We start from the raw sequence: 12,892 nt of genomic DNA on the forward strand, positions 1-12,892 counted from the left end.
CTCGAAGGTTGCGGCCTTCGCGGACGAGCAGCCTTCGATTTCGTTTTCAGCTGAGGCTTTTGCTTTCAGGTCTCTGAGTGGCCGGTTTGCCAGGCTGACACAACAACGGTAAAACAGACAGGCAGACGCACACAGCTGGCGAAGAGGCCCGCTTGTGAGCATGTTTTAGGGGGCACCAGGATTTGAACCTGGGACCTCTTGATCTGCAGTCAAATGCTCTACCACTGAGCTATACCCCCTGCACAGCACGGCGGAGCGCGGTTGGTGCTCTGTTTGTATCACGCTGTGGCTGAAACGGCGGGCGCGAGGCTGAGAGCTGGCATCCTTTTTTGTGGAGACATCGAAAAATCTGCGCTGGCAGACGGTTTAGGTAGGCATGTCACTCGAAATAAAAGCCTATGTCAGAAGTGGGATTCGAACCCACGCCTCCATTCGGAGACCAGAAATCCCTTGACTGAGGAAGGCACATCGCCTTGAGTCTGGCGCCTTAGACCGCTCGGCCATCCTGACTGGCACAGCTGAGGTGACGCGGGCTGCTCGAAGGTTGCGGCCTTCGCGGACGAGCAGCCTTCGATTTCGTTTTCAGCTGAGGCTTTTGCTTTCAGGTCTCTGAGTGGCCGGTTTGCCAGGCTGACACAACAACGGTAAAACAGACAGGCAGACGCACACAGCTGGCGAAGAGGCCCGCTTGTGAGCATGTTTTAGGGGGCACCAGGATTTGAACCTGGGACCTCTTGATCTGCAGTCAAATGCTCTACCACTGAGCTATACCCCCTGCACAGCACGGTGGAGCGCGGTTGGTGCTCTGTTTGTATCACGCTGTGGCTGAAACGGCGGGCGCGAGGCTGAGAGCTGGCATCCTTTTTTTGTGGAGACGTCGAAAAGTCTGCGCTGGCAGACGGTTTAGGTAGGCATGTCACTCGAAATAAAAGCCTATGTCAGAAGTGGGATTCGAACCCACGCCGCCATTCGGAGACCAGAAATCCCTTGACTGAGGAAGGCACATCGCCTTGAGTCTGGCGCCTTAGACCGCTCGGCCATCCTGACTGGCACAGCTGAGGTGACGCGGGCTGCTCGAAGGTTGCGGCCTTCGCGGACGAGCAGCCTTTGATTTCGTTTTCAGCTGAGGCTTTTGCTTTCAGGTCTCTGAGTGGCCGGTTTGCCAGGCTGACACAACAACGGTAAAACAGACAGGCAGACGCACACAGCTGGCGAAGAGGCCCGCTTGTGAGCATGTTTTAGGGGGCACCAGGATTTGAACCTGGGACCTCTTGATCTGCAGTCAAATGCTCTACCACTGAGCTATACCCCCTGCACAGCACGGTGGAGCGCGGTTGGTGCTCTGTTTGTATCACGCTGTGGCTGAAACGGCGGGCGCGAGGCTGAGAGCTGGCATCCTTTTTTTGTGGAGACGTCGAAAAGTCTGCGCTGGCAGACGGTTTAGGTAGGCATGTCACTCGAAATAAAAGCCTATGTCAGAAGTGGGATTCGAACCCAAGCCTCCATTCGGAGACCAGAAATCCCTTGACTGAGGAAGGCACATCGCCTTGAGTCTGGCGCCTTAGACCGCTCGGCCATCCTGACTGGCACAGCTGAGGTGACGCGGGCTGCTCGAAGGTTGCGGCCTTCGCGGACGAGCAGCCTTCGATTTCGTTTTCAGCTGAGGCTTTTGCTTTCAGGTCTCTGAGTGGCCGGTTTGCCAGGCTGACACAACAACGGTAAAACAGACAGGCAGACGCACACAGCTGGCGAAGAGGCCCGCTTGTGAGCATGTTTTAGGGGGCACCAGGATTTGAACCTGGGACCTCTTGATCTGCAGTCAAATGCTCTACCACTGAGCTATACCCCCTGCACAGCACGGTGGAGCGCGGTTGGTGCTCTGTTTGTATCACGCTGTGGCTGAAACGGCGGGCGCGAGGCTGAGAGCTGGCATCCTTTTTTGTGGAGACGTCGAAAAATCTGCGCTGGCAGACGGTTTAGGTAGGCATGTCACTCGAAATAAAAGCCTATGTCAGAAGTGGGATTCGAACCCAAGCCTCCATTCGGAGACCAGAAATCCCTTGACTGAGGAAGGCACATCGCCTTGAGTCTGGCGCCTTAGACCGCTCGGCCATCCTGACTGGCACAGCTGAGGTGACGCGGGCTGCTCGAAGGTTGCGGCCTTCGCGGACGAGCAGCCTTCGATTTCGTTTTCAGCTGAGGCTTTTGCTTTCAGGTCTCTGAGTGGCCGGTTTGCCAGGCTGACACAACAACGGTAAAACAGACAGGCAGACGCACACAGCTGGCGAAGAGGCCCGCTTGTGAGCATGTTTTAGGGGGCACCAGGATTTGAACCTGGGACCTCTTGATCTGCAGTCAAATGCTCTACCACTGAGCTATACCCCCTGCACAGCACGGCGGAGCGCGGTTGGTGCTCTGTTTGTATCACGCTGTGGCTGAAACGGCGGGCGCGAGGCTGAGAGCTGGCATCCTTTTTTGTGGAGACATCGAAAAATCTGCGCTGGCAGACGGTTTAGGTAGGCATGTCACTCGAAATAAAAGCCTATGTCAGAAGTGGGATTCGAACCCACGCCTCCATTCGGAGACCAGAAATCCCTTGACTGAGGAAGGCACATCGCCTTGAGTCTGGCGCCTTAGACCGCTCGGCCATCCTGACTGGCACAGCTGAGGTGACGCGGGCTGCTCGAAGGTTGCGGCCTTCGCGGACGAGCAGCCTTCGATTTCGTTTTCAGCTGAGGCTTTTGCTTTCAGGTCTCTGAGTGGCCGGTTTGCCAGGCTGACACAACAACGGTAAAACAGACAGGCAGACGCACACAGCTGGCGAAGAGGCCCGCTTGTGAGCATGTTTTAGGGGGCACCAGGATTTGAACCTGGGACCTCTTGATCTGCAGTCAAATGCTCTACCACTGAGCTATACCCCCTGCACAGCACGGCGGAGCGCGGTTGGTGCTCTGTTTGTATCACGCTGTGGCTGAAACGGCGGGCGCGAGGCTGAGAGCTGGCATCCTTTTTTGTGGAGACATCGAAAAATCTGCGCTGGCAGACGGTTTAGGTAGGCATGTCACTCGAAATAAAAGCCTATGTCAGAAGTGGGATTCGAACCCACGCCTCCATTCGGAGACCAGAAATCCCTTGACTGAGGAAGGCACATCGCCTTGAGTCTGGCGCCTTAGACCGCTCGGCCATCCTGACTGGCACGGCTGAGGTGACGCGGGCTGCTCGAAGGTTGCGGCCTTCGCGGACGAGCAGCCTTTGATTTCGTTTTCAGCTGAGGCTTTTGCTTTCAGGTCTCTGAGTGGCCGGTTTGCCAGGCTGACACAACAACGGTAAAACAGACAGGCAGACGCACACAGCTGGCGAAGAGGCCCGCTTGTGAGCATGTTTTAGGGGGCACCAGGATTTGAACCTGGGACCTCTTGATCTGCAGTCAAATGCTCTACCACTGAGCTATACCCCCTGCACAGCACGGTGGAGCGCGGTTGGTGCTCTGTTTGTATCACGCTGTGGCTGAAACGGCGGGCGCGAGGCTGAGAGCTGGCATCCTTTTTTTGTGGAGACGTCGAAAAGTCTGCGCTGGCAGACGGTTTAGGTAGGCATGTCACTCGAAATAAAAGCCTATGTCAGAAGTGGGATTCGAACCCACGCCTCCATTCGGAGACCAGAAATCCCTTGACTGAGGAAGGCACATCGCCTTGAGTCTGGCGCCTTAGACCGCTCGGCCATCCTGACTGGCACGGCTGAGGTGACGCGGGCTGCTCGAAGGTTGCGGCCTTCGCGGACGAGCAGCCTTTGATTTCGTTTTCAGCTGAGGCTTTTGCTTTCAGGTCTCTGAGTGGCCGGTTTGCCAGGCTGACACAACAACGGTAAAACAGACAGGCAGACGCACACAGCTGGCGAAGAGGCCCGCTTGTGAGCATGTTTTAGGGGGCACCAGGATTTGAACCTGGGACCTCTTGATCTGCAGTCAAATGCTCTACCACTGAGCTATACCCCCTGCACAGCACGGTGGAGCGCGGTTGGTGCTCTGTTTGTATCACGCTGTGGCTGAAACGGCGGGCGCGAGGCTGAGAGCTGGCATCCTTTTTTTGTGGAGACGTCGAAAAGTCTGCGCTGGCAGACGGTTTAGGTAGGCATGTCACTCGAAATAAAAGCCTATGTCAGAAGTGGGATTCGAACCCACGCCTCCATTCGGAGACCAGAAATCCCTTGACTGAGGAAGGCACATCGCCTTGAGTCTGGCGCCTTAGACCGCTCGGCCATCCTGACTGGCACAGCTGAGGTGACGCGGGCTGCTCGAAGGTTGCGGCCTTCGCGGACGAGCAGCCTTTGATTTCGTTTTCAGCTGAGGCTTTTGCTTTCAGGTCTCTGAGTGGCCGGTTTGCCAGGCTGACACAACAACGGTAAAACAGACAGGCAGGCGCACACAGCTGGCGAAGAGGCCCGCTTGTGAGCATGTTTTAGGGGGCACCAGGATTTGAACCTGGGACCTCTTGATCTGCAGTCAAATGCTCTACCACTGAGCTATACCCCCTGCACAGCACGGTGGAGCGCGGTTGGTGCTCTGTTTGTATCACGCTGTGGCTGAAACGGCGGGCGCGAGGCTGAGAGCTGGCATCCTTTTTTTGTGGAGACGTCGAAAAGTCTGCGCTGGCAGACGGTTTAGGTAGGCATGTCACTCGAAATAAAAGCCTATGTCAGAAGTGGGATTCGAACCCACGCCTCCATTCGGAGACCAGAAATCCCTTGACTGAGGAAGGCACATCGCCTTGAGTCTGGCGCCTTAGACCGCTCGGCCATCCTGACTGGCACAGCTGAGGTGACGCGGGCTGCTCGAAGGTTGCGGCCTTCGCGGACGAGCAGCCTTTGATTTCGTTTTCAGCTGAGGCTTTTGCTTTCAGGTCTCTGAGTGGCCGGTTTGCCAGGCTGACACAACAACGGTAAAACAGACAGGCAGGCGCACACAGCTGGCGAAGAGGCCCGCTTGTGAGCATGTTTTAGGGGGCACCAGGATTTGAACCTGGGACCTCTTGATCTGCAGTCAAATGCTCTACCACTGAGCTATACCCCCTGCACAGCACGGTGGAGCGCGGTTGGTGCTCTGTTTGTATCACGCTGTGGCTGAAACGGCGGGCGCGAGGCTGAGAGCTGGCATCCTTTTTTTGTGGAGACGTCGAAAAGTCTGCGCTGGCAGACGGTTTAGGTAGGCATGTCACTCGAAATAAAAGCCTATGTCAGAAGTGGGATTCGAACCCACGCCTCCATTCGGAGACCAGAAATCCCTTGACTGAGGAAGGCACATCGCCTTGAGTCTGGCGCCTTAGACCGCTCGGCCATCCTGACTGGCACAGCTGAGGTGACGCGGGCTGCTCGAAGGTTGCGGCCTTCGCGGACGAGCAGCCTTTGATTTAGTTTTCAGCTGAGGCTTTTGCTTTCAGGTCTCTGAGTGGCCGGTTTGCCAGGCTGACACAACAACGGTAAAACAGACAGGCAGACGCACACAGCTGGCGAAGAGGCCCGCTTGTGAGCATGTTTTAGGGGGCACCAGGATTTGAACCTGGGACCTCTTGATCTGCAGTCAAATGCTCTACCACTGAGCTATACCCCCTGCACAGCACGGTGGAGCGCGGTTGGTGCTCTGTTTGTATCACGCTGTGGCTGAAACGGCGGGCGCGAGGCTGAGAGCTGGCATCCTTTTTTTGTGGAGACGTCGAAAAGTCTGCGCTGGCAGACGGTTTAGGTAGGCATGTCACTCGAAATAAAAGCCTATGTCAGAAGTGGGATTCGAACCCACGCCTCCATTCGGAGACCAGAAATCCCTTGACTGAGGAAGGCACATCGCCTTGAGTCTGGCGCCTTAGACCGCTCGGCCATCCTGACTGGCACAGCTGAGGTGACGCGGGCTGCTCGAAGGTTGCGGCCTTCGCGGACGAGCAGCCTTCGATTTCGTTTTCAGCTGAGGCTTTTGCTTTCAGGTCTCTGAGTGGCCGGTTTGCCAGGCTGACACAACAACGGTAAAACAGACAGGCAGACGCACACAGCTGGCGAAGAGGCCCGCTTGTGAGCATGTTTTAGGGGGCACCAGGATTTGAACCTGGGACCTCTTGATCTGGAGTCAAATGCTCTACCACTGAGCTAAACCCCCTGCACAGCACGGTGGAGCGCGGTTGGTGCTCTGTTTGTATCACGCTGTGGCTGAAACGGCGGGCGCGAGGCTGAGAGCTGGCATCCTTTTTTGTGGAGACGTCGAAAAGTCTGCGCTGGCAGACGGTTTAGGTAGGCATGTCACTCGAAATAAAAGCCTATGTCAGAAGTGGGATTCGAACCCAAGCCTCCATTCGGAGACCAGAAATCCCTTGACTGAGGAAGGCACATCGCCTTGAGTCTGGCGCCTTAGACCGCTCGGCCATCCTGACTGGCACAGCTGAGGTGACGCGGGCTGCTCGAAGGTTGCGGCCTTCGCGGACGAGCAGCCTTTGATTTCGTTTTCAGCTGAGGCTTTTGCTTTCAGGTCTCTGAGTGGCCGGTTTGCCAGGCTGACACAACAACGGTAAAACAGACAGGCAGACGCACACAGCTGGCGAAGAGGCCCGCTTGTGAGCATGTTTTAGGGGGCACCAGGATTTGAACCTGGGACCTCTTGATCTGCAGTCAAATGCTCTACCACTGAGCTATACCCCCTGCACAGCACGGGGGAGCGCGGTTGGTGCTCTGTTTGTATCACGCTGTGGCTGAAACGGCGGGCGCGAGGCTGAGAGCTGGCATCCTTTTTTTGTGGAGACGTCGAAAAGTCTGCGCTGGCAGACGGTTTAGGTAGGCATGTCACTCGAAATAAAAGCCTATGTCAGAAGTGGGATTCGAACCCACGCCTCCATTCGGAGACCAGAAATCCCTTGACTGAGGAAGGCACATCGCCTTGAGTCTGGCGCCTTAGACCGCTCGGCCATCCTGACTGGCACAGCTGAGGTGACGCGGGCTGCTCGAAGGTTGCGGCCTTCGCGGACGAGCAGCCTTTGATTTCGTTTTCAGCTGAGGCTTTTGCTTTCAGGTCTCTGAGTGGCCGGTTTGCCAGGCTGACACAACAACGGTAAAACAGACAGGCAGACGCACACAGCTGGCGAAGAGGCCCGCTTGTGAGCATGTTTTAGGGGGCACCAGGATTTGAACCTGGGACCTCTTGATCTGCAGTCAAATGCTCTACCACTGAGCTATACCCCCTGCACAGCACGGTGGAGCGCGGTTGGTGCTCTGTTTGTATCACGCTGTGGCTGAAACGGCGGGCGCGAGGCTGAGAGCTGGCATCCTTTTTTGTGGAGACATCGAAAAATCTGCGCTGGCAGACGGTTTAGGTAGGCATGTCACTCGAAATAAAAGCCTATGTCAGAAGTGGGATTCGAACCCACGCCTCCATTCGGAGACCAGAAATCCCTTGACTGAGGAAGGCACATCGCCTTCACCGCACAGGGCCCGTTGCACAAAAGCAGAATTAAGACATCCGGGATAAGTTACTGAGCCGCGATCACTGAATCCTAAACAAGAGCATACCGGCTGAATTGGTTGCACAAAGACCAATCCAGGATGAGCAGACACGGATTCATCAAGCCAGGTGTAAGTTATCCGGTGTATGTGCGCGTTCTCGTTTCTCCCCCAATAACTCGCGGTTGGAATAAAAAAGACGCGAAAAATAGCGTCTTGCACACAAAGTAAACAACCGCTTTTGATATAGACTAACAACGAGGTAAAGTTTTACTTTTTTGGATGGGGGATCATGATTATTTCTGTTACATAGCGGGAGTAGGTGTGGTAGATCAACTGAATGCAAATTTACGTATGCACCCACGTGTGTGAGAGCTTCCTTGTCTCGGCACGCAACGTCATTAGGAAGCGCTTTGCCACCGCAAAGATGCACAAAGTATCTTAATTTGTCTTAAAAGCCGAATTAGTTCAAAACACCTTCGAAAAATGTCCCCTCCACTTCCAATCAACTACTACAGCAGCCTATTCATCAAACATCTGTCAAAAAAGAAGCAAACAACGAGTAGGCTATGTTATTAATTATAAGGCCACCATAATTTAAATGACATCCATATGGTATTAGGCAGACATTCTGCTGTGTTTTGCGAGTAAATGCATGTTGCAAATAATATATAAATGGAATTTACAGCTCTTTAAAAAAAAATCACGTGGAGGTCTCATTTGAATGACAGCTAGCTGAACCAATCAGATAATGTAATTACCATTAGAATCAACTTATCTTGGCTGTGAGCCTGGTCAGGAGCAGGCTAGCTCCACAGAATAAATCGCCATGGTAACTTATACCATAACATATCCTGCTGCCCCCTATCCCGCTTTTGTGCAACTGGATCACGGATAAATTGAGCCAGGATAACCAAGATATCCCGGGTTAATCCCTTATCCTAGTTTTGTGCAATAGGCCCCTGGTCTCTGAGTGGCCGGTTTGCCAGGCTGACACAACAACGGTAAAACAGACAGGCAGACGCACACAGCTGGCGAAGAGGCCCGCTTGTGAGCATGTTTTAGGGGGCACCAGGATTTGAACCTGGGACCTCTTGATCTGCAGTCAAATGCTCTACCACTGAGCTATACCCCCTGCACAGCACGGTGGAGCGCGGTTGGTGCTCTGTTTGTATCACGCTGTGGCTGAAACGGCGGGCGCGAGGCTGAGAGCTGGCATCCTTTTTTGTGGAGACATCGAAAAATCTGCGCTGGCAGACGGTTTAGGTAGGCATGTCACTCGAAATAAAAGCCTATGTCAGAAGTGGGATTCGAACCCACGCCTCCATTCGGAGACCAGAAATCCCTTGACTGAGGAAGGCACATCGCCTTGAGTCTGGCGCCTTAGACCGCTCGGCCATCCTGACTGGCACAGCTGAGGTGACGCGGGCTGCTCGAAGGTTGCGGCCTTCGCGGACGAGCAGCCTTCGATTTCGTTTTCAGCTGAGGCTTTTGCTTTCAGGTCTCTGAGTGGCCGGTTTGCCAGGCTGACACAACAACGGTAAAACAGACAGGCAGACGCACACAGCTGGCGAAGAGGCCCGCTTGTGAGCATGTTTTAGGGGGCACCAGGATTTGAACCTGGGACCTCTTGATCTGCAGTCAAATGCTCTACCACTGAGCTATACCCCCTGCACAGCACGGTGGAGCGCGGTTGGTGCTCTGTTTGTATCACGCTGTGGCTGAAACGGCGGGCGCGAGGCTGAGAGCTGGCATCCTTTTTTGTGGAGACATCGAAAAATCTGCGCTGGCAGACGGTTTAGGTAGGCATGTCACTCGAAATAAAAGCCTATGTCAGAAGTGGGATTCGAACCCACGCCTCCATTCGGAGACCAGAAATCCCTTGACTGAGGAAGGCACATCGCCTTGAGTCTGGCGCCTTAGACCGCTCGGCCATCCTGACTGGCACAGCTGAGGTGACGCGGGCTGCTCGAAGGTTGCGGCCTTCGCGGACGAGCAGCCTTTGATTTCGTTTTCAGCTGAGGCTTTTGCTTTCAGGTCTCTGAGTGGCCGGTTTGCCAGGCTGACACAACAACGGTAAAACAGACAGGCAGACGCACACAGCTGGCGAAGAGGCCCGCTTGTGAGCATGTTTAAGGGGGCACCAGGATTTGAACCTGGGACCTCTTGATCTGCAGTCAAATGCTCTACCACTGAGCTATACCCCCTGCACAGCACGGTGGAGCGCGGTTGGTGCTCTGTTTGTATCACGCTGTGGCTGAAACGGCGGGCGCGAGGCTGAGAGCTGGCATCCTTTTTTGTGGAGACATCGAAAAATCTGCGCTGGCAGACGGTTTAGGTAGGCATGTCACTCGAAATAAAAGCCTATGTCAGAAGTGGGATTCGAACCCACGCCTCCATTCGGAGACCAGAAATCCCTTGACTGAGGAAGGCACATCGCCTTGAGTCTGGCGCCTTAGACCGCTCGGCCATCCTGACTGGCACAGCTGAGGTGACGCGGGCTGCTCGAAGGTTGCGGCCTTCGCGGACGAGCAGCCTTTGATTTCGTTTTCAGCTGAGGCTTTTGCTTTCAGGTCTCTGAGTGGCCGGTTTGCCAGGCTGACACAACAACGGTAAAACAGACAGGCAGACGCACACAGCTGGCGAAGAGGCCCGCTTGTGAGCATGTTTTAGGGGGCACCAGGATTTGAACCTGGGACCTCTTGATCTGCAGTCAAATGCTCTACCACTGAGCTATACCCCCTGCACAGCACGGTGGAGCGCGGTTGGTGCTCTGTTTGTATCACGCTGTGGCTGAAACGGCGGGCGCGAGGCTGAGAGCTGGCATCCTTTTTTGTGGAGACATCGAAAAATCTGCGCTGGCAGACGGTTTAGGTAGGCATGTCACTCGAAATAAAAGCCTATGTCAGAAGTGGGATTCGAACCCACGCCTCCATTCGGAGACCAGAAATCCCTTGACTGAGGAAGGCACATCGCCTTGAGTCTGGCGCCTTAGACCGCTCGGCCATCCTGACAGGCACAGCTGAGGTGACGCGGGCTGCTCGAAGGTTGCGGCCTTCGCGGACGAGCAGCCTTTGATTTCGTTTTCAGCTGAGGCTTTTGCTTTCAGGGGCCCGTTGCACAAAAGCAGAATTAAGACATCCGGGATAAGTTACTGAGCCGCGATCACTGAATCCTAAACAAGAGCATACCGGCTGAATTGGTTGCACAAAGACCAATCCAGGATGAGCAGACACGGATTCATCAAGCCAGGTGTAAGTTATCCGGTGTATGTGCGCGTTCTCGTTTCTCCCCCAATAACTCGCGGTTGGAATAAAAAAGACGCGAAAAATAGCGTCTTGCACACAAAGTAAACAACCGCTTTTGATATAGACTAACAACGAGGTAAAGTTTTACTTTTTTGGATGGGGGATCATGATTATTTCTGTTACATAGCGGGAGTAGGTGTGGTAGATCAACTGAATGCAAATTTACGTATGCACCCACGTGTGTGAGAGCTTCCTTGTCTCGGCACGCAACGTCATTAGGAAGCGCTTTGCCACCGCAAAGATGCACAAAGTATCTTAATTTGTCTTAAAAGCCGAATTAGTTCAAAACACCTTCGAAAAATGTCCCCTCCACTTCCAATCAACTACTACAGCAGCCTATTCATCAAACATCTGTCAAAAAAGAAGCAAACAACGAGTAGGCTATGTTATTAATTATAAGGCCACCATAATTTAAATGACATCCATATGGTATTAGGCAGACATTCTGCTGTGTTTTGCGAGTAAATGCATGTTGCAAATAATATATAAATGGAATTTAAAGCTCTTTAAAAAAAAATCACGTGGAGGTCTCATTTGAATGACAGCTAGCTGAACCAATCAGATAATGTAATTACCATTAGAATCAACTTATCTTGGCTGTGAGCCTGGTCAGGAGCAGGCTAGCTCCACAGAATAAATCTCCATGGTAACTTATACCATAACATATCCTGCTGCCCCCTATCCCGCTTTTGTGCAACTGGATCACGGATAAATTGAGCCAGGATAACCAAGATATCCCGGGTTAATCCCTTATCCTAGTTTTGTGCAATAGGCCCCCGGTCTCTGAGTGGCCGGTTTGCCAGGCTGACACAACAACGGTAAAACAGACAGGCAGACGCACACAGCTGGCGAAGAGGCCCGCTTGTGAGCATGTTTTAGGGGGCACCAGGATTTGAACATGGGACCTCTTGATCTGCAGTCAAATGCTCTACCACTGAGCTATACCCCCTGCACAGCACGGTGGAGCGCGGTTGGTGCTCTGTTTGTATCACGCTGTGGCTGAAACGGCGGGCGCGAGGCTGAGAGCTGGCATCCTTTTTTGTGGAGACATCGAAAAATCTGCGCTGGCAGACGGTTTAGGTAGGCATGTCACTCGAAATAAAAGCCTATGTCAGAAGTGGGATTCGAACCCACGCCTCCATTCGGAGACCAGAAATCCCTTGACTGAGGAAGGCACATCGCCTTGAGTCTGGCGCCTTAGACCGCTCGGCCATCCTGACTGGCACAGCTGAGGTGACGCGGGCTGCTCGAAGGTTGCGGCCTTCGCGGACGAGCAGCCTTTGATTTCGTTTTCAGCTGAGGCTTTTGCTTTCAGGTCTCTGAGTGGCCGGTTTGCCAGGCTGACACAACAACGGTAAAACAGACAGGCAGACGCACACAGCTGGCGAAGAGGCCCGCTTGTGAGCATGTTTAAGGGGGCACCAGGATTTGAACCTGGGACCTCTTGATCTGCAGTCAAATGCTCTACCACTGAGCTATACCCCCTGCACAGCACGGCGGAGCGCGGTTGGTGCTCTGTTTGTATCACGCTGTGGCTGAAACGGCGGGCGCGAGGCTGAGAGCTGGCATCCTTTTTTGTGGAGACATCGAAAAATCTGCGCTGGCAGACGGTTTAGGTAGGCATGTCACTCGAAATAAAAGCCTATGTCAGAAGTGGGATTCGAACCCACGCCTCCATTCGGAGACCAGAAATCCCTTGACTGAGGAAGGCACATCGCCTTGAGTCTGGCGCCTTAGACCGCTCGGCCATCCTGACAGGCACAGCTGAGGTGACGCGGGCTGCTCGAAGGTTGCGGCCTTCGCGGACGAGCAGCCTTTGATTTCGTTTTCAGCTGAGGCTTTTGCTTTCAGGGGCCCGTTGCACAAAAGCAGAATTAAGACATCCGGGATAAGTTACTGAGCCGCGATCACTGAATCCTAAACAAGAGCATACCGGCTGAATTGGTTGCACAAAGACCAATCCAGGATGAGCAGACACGGATTCATCAAGCCAGGTGTAAGTTATCCGGTGTATGTGCGCGTTCTCGTTTCTCCCCCAATAACTCGCGGTTGGAATAAAAAAGACGCGAAAAATAGCGTCTTGCACACAAAGTAAACAACCGCTTTTGATA

At 53.8% G+C, this 12,892-nt stretch overlaps 38 non-coding genes across 38 annotated transcripts; all 38 read right to left on the reverse strand.

Annotated features, from left to right (window-relative positions):
* Positions 1-167: 167 nt before the first annotated feature.
* trnac-gca (transfer RNA cysteine (anticodon GCA)) lies at positions 168-239 on the reverse strand. Its single transcript has one exon. It is a non-coding gene; the product is annotated as a tRNA-Cys (tRNA).
* A 160-nt stretch (positions 240-399) lies between these two features.
* Positions 400-510, reverse strand: trnal-caa (transfer RNA leucine (anticodon CAA)). The gene is made up of 2 exons: positions 473-510; positions 400-445 (listed from the first exon to the last, which is right to left on the reverse strand). It is a non-coding gene; the product is annotated as a tRNA-Leu (tRNA).
* A 193-nt stretch (positions 511-703) lies between these two features.
* Positions 704-775, reverse strand: trnac-gca (transfer RNA cysteine (anticodon GCA)). The gene has a single exon. It is a non-coding gene; the product is annotated as a tRNA-Cys (tRNA).
* A 161-nt stretch (positions 776-936) lies between these two features.
* On the reverse strand, positions 937-1,047 carry trnal-caa (transfer RNA leucine (anticodon CAA)). Its single transcript has 2 exons — positions 1,010-1,047; positions 937-982 (listed from the first exon to the last, which is right to left on the reverse strand). It is a non-coding gene; the product is annotated as a tRNA-Leu (tRNA).
* A 193-nt stretch (positions 1,048-1,240) lies between these two features.
* On the reverse strand, positions 1,241-1,312 carry trnac-gca (transfer RNA cysteine (anticodon GCA)). Its single transcript has one exon. It is a non-coding gene; the product is annotated as a tRNA-Cys (tRNA).
* A 161-nt stretch (positions 1,313-1,473) lies between these two features.
* trnal-caa (transfer RNA leucine (anticodon CAA)) lies at positions 1,474-1,584 on the reverse strand. The gene is made up of 2 exons: positions 1,547-1,584; positions 1,474-1,519 (listed from the first exon to the last, which is right to left on the reverse strand). It is a non-coding gene; the product is annotated as a tRNA-Leu (tRNA).
* A 193-nt stretch (positions 1,585-1,777) lies between these two features.
* Positions 1,778-1,849, reverse strand: trnac-gca (transfer RNA cysteine (anticodon GCA)). Its single transcript has one exon. It is a non-coding gene; the product is annotated as a tRNA-Cys (tRNA).
* A 160-nt stretch (positions 1,850-2,009) lies between these two features.
* trnal-caa (transfer RNA leucine (anticodon CAA)) lies at positions 2,010-2,120 on the reverse strand. The gene is made up of 2 exons: positions 2,083-2,120; positions 2,010-2,055 (listed from the first exon to the last, which is right to left on the reverse strand). It is a non-coding gene; the product is annotated as a tRNA-Leu (tRNA).
* A 193-nt stretch (positions 2,121-2,313) lies between these two features.
* On the reverse strand, positions 2,314-2,385 carry trnac-gca (transfer RNA cysteine (anticodon GCA)). The gene has a single exon. It is a non-coding gene; the product is annotated as a tRNA-Cys (tRNA).
* Positions 2,386-2,545: 160 nt separating this feature from the next.
* On the reverse strand, positions 2,546-2,656 carry trnal-caa (transfer RNA leucine (anticodon CAA)). The gene is made up of 2 exons: positions 2,619-2,656; positions 2,546-2,591 (listed from the first exon to the last, which is right to left on the reverse strand). It is a non-coding gene; the product is annotated as a tRNA-Leu (tRNA).
* A 193-nt stretch (positions 2,657-2,849) lies between these two features.
* Positions 2,850-2,921, reverse strand: trnac-gca (transfer RNA cysteine (anticodon GCA)). Its single transcript has one exon. It is a non-coding gene; the product is annotated as a tRNA-Cys (tRNA).
* A 160-nt stretch (positions 2,922-3,081) lies between these two features.
* Positions 3,082-3,192, reverse strand: trnal-caa (transfer RNA leucine (anticodon CAA)). Its single transcript has 2 exons — positions 3,155-3,192; positions 3,082-3,127 (listed from the first exon to the last, which is right to left on the reverse strand). It is a non-coding gene; the product is annotated as a tRNA-Leu (tRNA).
* A 193-nt stretch (positions 3,193-3,385) lies between these two features.
* Positions 3,386-3,457, reverse strand: trnac-gca (transfer RNA cysteine (anticodon GCA)). The gene has a single exon. It is a non-coding gene; the product is annotated as a tRNA-Cys (tRNA).
* A 161-nt stretch (positions 3,458-3,618) lies between these two features.
* On the reverse strand, positions 3,619-3,729 carry trnal-caa (transfer RNA leucine (anticodon CAA)). The gene is made up of 2 exons: positions 3,692-3,729; positions 3,619-3,664 (listed from the first exon to the last, which is right to left on the reverse strand). It is a non-coding gene; the product is annotated as a tRNA-Leu (tRNA).
* Positions 3,730-3,922: 193 nt separating this feature from the next.
* Positions 3,923-3,994, reverse strand: trnac-gca (transfer RNA cysteine (anticodon GCA)). Its single transcript has one exon. It is a non-coding gene; the product is annotated as a tRNA-Cys (tRNA).
* A 161-nt stretch (positions 3,995-4,155) lies between these two features.
* trnal-caa (transfer RNA leucine (anticodon CAA)) lies at positions 4,156-4,266 on the reverse strand. The gene is made up of 2 exons: positions 4,229-4,266; positions 4,156-4,201 (listed from the first exon to the last, which is right to left on the reverse strand). It is a non-coding gene; the product is annotated as a tRNA-Leu (tRNA).
* Positions 4,267-4,459: 193 nt separating this feature from the next.
* Positions 4,460-4,531, reverse strand: trnac-gca (transfer RNA cysteine (anticodon GCA)). Its single transcript has one exon. It is a non-coding gene; the product is annotated as a tRNA-Cys (tRNA).
* A 161-nt stretch (positions 4,532-4,692) lies between these two features.
* On the reverse strand, positions 4,693-4,803 carry trnal-caa (transfer RNA leucine (anticodon CAA)). Its single transcript has 2 exons — positions 4,766-4,803; positions 4,693-4,738 (listed from the first exon to the last, which is right to left on the reverse strand). It is a non-coding gene; the product is annotated as a tRNA-Leu (tRNA).
* Positions 4,804-4,996: 193 nt separating this feature from the next.
* On the reverse strand, positions 4,997-5,068 carry trnac-gca (transfer RNA cysteine (anticodon GCA)). The gene has a single exon. It is a non-coding gene; the product is annotated as a tRNA-Cys (tRNA).
* A 161-nt stretch (positions 5,069-5,229) lies between these two features.
* On the reverse strand, positions 5,230-5,340 carry trnal-caa (transfer RNA leucine (anticodon CAA)). Its single transcript has 2 exons — positions 5,303-5,340; positions 5,230-5,275 (listed from the first exon to the last, which is right to left on the reverse strand). It is a non-coding gene; the product is annotated as a tRNA-Leu (tRNA).
* Positions 5,341-5,533: 193 nt separating this feature from the next.
* trnac-gca (transfer RNA cysteine (anticodon GCA)) lies at positions 5,534-5,605 on the reverse strand. Its single transcript has one exon. It is a non-coding gene; the product is annotated as a tRNA-Cys (tRNA).
* Positions 5,606-5,766: 161 nt separating this feature from the next.
* trnal-caa (transfer RNA leucine (anticodon CAA)) lies at positions 5,767-5,877 on the reverse strand. The gene is made up of 2 exons: positions 5,840-5,877; positions 5,767-5,812 (listed from the first exon to the last, which is right to left on the reverse strand). It is a non-coding gene; the product is annotated as a tRNA-Leu (tRNA).
* A 425-nt stretch (positions 5,878-6,302) lies between these two features.
* On the reverse strand, positions 6,303-6,413 carry trnal-caa (transfer RNA leucine (anticodon CAA)). Its single transcript has 2 exons — positions 6,376-6,413; positions 6,303-6,348 (listed from the first exon to the last, which is right to left on the reverse strand). It is a non-coding gene; the product is annotated as a tRNA-Leu (tRNA).
* Positions 6,414-6,606: 193 nt separating this feature from the next.
* On the reverse strand, positions 6,607-6,678 carry trnac-gca (transfer RNA cysteine (anticodon GCA)). Its single transcript has one exon. It is a non-coding gene; the product is annotated as a tRNA-Cys (tRNA).
* A 161-nt stretch (positions 6,679-6,839) lies between these two features.
* Positions 6,840-6,950, reverse strand: trnal-caa (transfer RNA leucine (anticodon CAA)). Its single transcript has 2 exons — positions 6,913-6,950; positions 6,840-6,885 (listed from the first exon to the last, which is right to left on the reverse strand). It is a non-coding gene; the product is annotated as a tRNA-Leu (tRNA).
* Positions 6,951-7,143: 193 nt separating this feature from the next.
* trnac-gca (transfer RNA cysteine (anticodon GCA)) lies at positions 7,144-7,215 on the reverse strand. Its single transcript has one exon. It is a non-coding gene; the product is annotated as a tRNA-Cys (tRNA).
* Positions 7,216-8,536: 1,321 nt separating this feature from the next.
* trnac-gca (transfer RNA cysteine (anticodon GCA)) lies at positions 8,537-8,608 on the reverse strand. Its single transcript has one exon. It is a non-coding gene; the product is annotated as a tRNA-Cys (tRNA).
* Positions 8,609-8,768: 160 nt separating this feature from the next.
* trnal-caa (transfer RNA leucine (anticodon CAA)) lies at positions 8,769-8,879 on the reverse strand. Its single transcript has 2 exons — positions 8,842-8,879; positions 8,769-8,814 (listed from the first exon to the last, which is right to left on the reverse strand). It is a non-coding gene; the product is annotated as a tRNA-Leu (tRNA).
* Positions 8,880-9,072: 193 nt separating this feature from the next.
* On the reverse strand, positions 9,073-9,144 carry trnac-gca (transfer RNA cysteine (anticodon GCA)). The gene has a single exon. It is a non-coding gene; the product is annotated as a tRNA-Cys (tRNA).
* Positions 9,145-9,304: 160 nt separating this feature from the next.
* On the reverse strand, positions 9,305-9,415 carry trnal-caa (transfer RNA leucine (anticodon CAA)). The gene is made up of 2 exons: positions 9,378-9,415; positions 9,305-9,350 (listed from the first exon to the last, which is right to left on the reverse strand). It is a non-coding gene; the product is annotated as a tRNA-Leu (tRNA).
* Positions 9,416-9,608: 193 nt separating this feature from the next.
* trnac-gca (transfer RNA cysteine (anticodon GCA)) lies at positions 9,609-9,680 on the reverse strand. The gene has a single exon. It is a non-coding gene; the product is annotated as a tRNA-Cys (tRNA).
* A 160-nt stretch (positions 9,681-9,840) lies between these two features.
* On the reverse strand, positions 9,841-9,951 carry trnal-caa (transfer RNA leucine (anticodon CAA)). The gene is made up of 2 exons: positions 9,914-9,951; positions 9,841-9,886 (listed from the first exon to the last, which is right to left on the reverse strand). It is a non-coding gene; the product is annotated as a tRNA-Leu (tRNA).
* A 193-nt stretch (positions 9,952-10,144) lies between these two features.
* Positions 10,145-10,216, reverse strand: trnac-gca (transfer RNA cysteine (anticodon GCA)). The gene has a single exon. It is a non-coding gene; the product is annotated as a tRNA-Cys (tRNA).
* Positions 10,217-10,376: 160 nt separating this feature from the next.
* Positions 10,377-10,487, reverse strand: trnal-caa (transfer RNA leucine (anticodon CAA)). Its single transcript has 2 exons — positions 10,450-10,487; positions 10,377-10,422 (listed from the first exon to the last, which is right to left on the reverse strand). It is a non-coding gene; the product is annotated as a tRNA-Leu (tRNA).
* A 1,171-nt stretch (positions 10,488-11,658) lies between these two features.
* Positions 11,659-11,730, reverse strand: trnac-gca (transfer RNA cysteine (anticodon GCA)). Its single transcript has one exon. It is a non-coding gene; the product is annotated as a tRNA-Cys (tRNA).
* A 160-nt stretch (positions 11,731-11,890) lies between these two features.
* trnal-caa (transfer RNA leucine (anticodon CAA)) lies at positions 11,891-12,001 on the reverse strand. Its single transcript has 2 exons — positions 11,964-12,001; positions 11,891-11,936 (listed from the first exon to the last, which is right to left on the reverse strand). It is a non-coding gene; the product is annotated as a tRNA-Leu (tRNA).
* A 193-nt stretch (positions 12,002-12,194) lies between these two features.
* trnac-gca (transfer RNA cysteine (anticodon GCA)) lies at positions 12,195-12,266 on the reverse strand. Its single transcript has one exon. It is a non-coding gene; the product is annotated as a tRNA-Cys (tRNA).
* Positions 12,267-12,426: 160 nt separating this feature from the next.
* trnal-caa (transfer RNA leucine (anticodon CAA)) lies at positions 12,427-12,537 on the reverse strand. The gene is made up of 2 exons: positions 12,500-12,537; positions 12,427-12,472 (listed from the first exon to the last, which is right to left on the reverse strand). It is a non-coding gene; the product is annotated as a tRNA-Leu (tRNA).
* Between the last annotated feature and the right edge of the window lie 355 nt (positions 12,538-12,892).

Source organism: Sardina pilchardus, chromosome 8 (assembly GCF_963854185.1).
Source record: "Sardina pilchardus chromosome 8, fSarPil1.1, whole genome shotgun sequence".
Classification (NCBI taxonomy): domain Eukaryota; kingdom Metazoa; phylum Chordata; class Actinopteri; order Clupeiformes; family Clupeidae; genus Sardina; species Sardina pilchardus.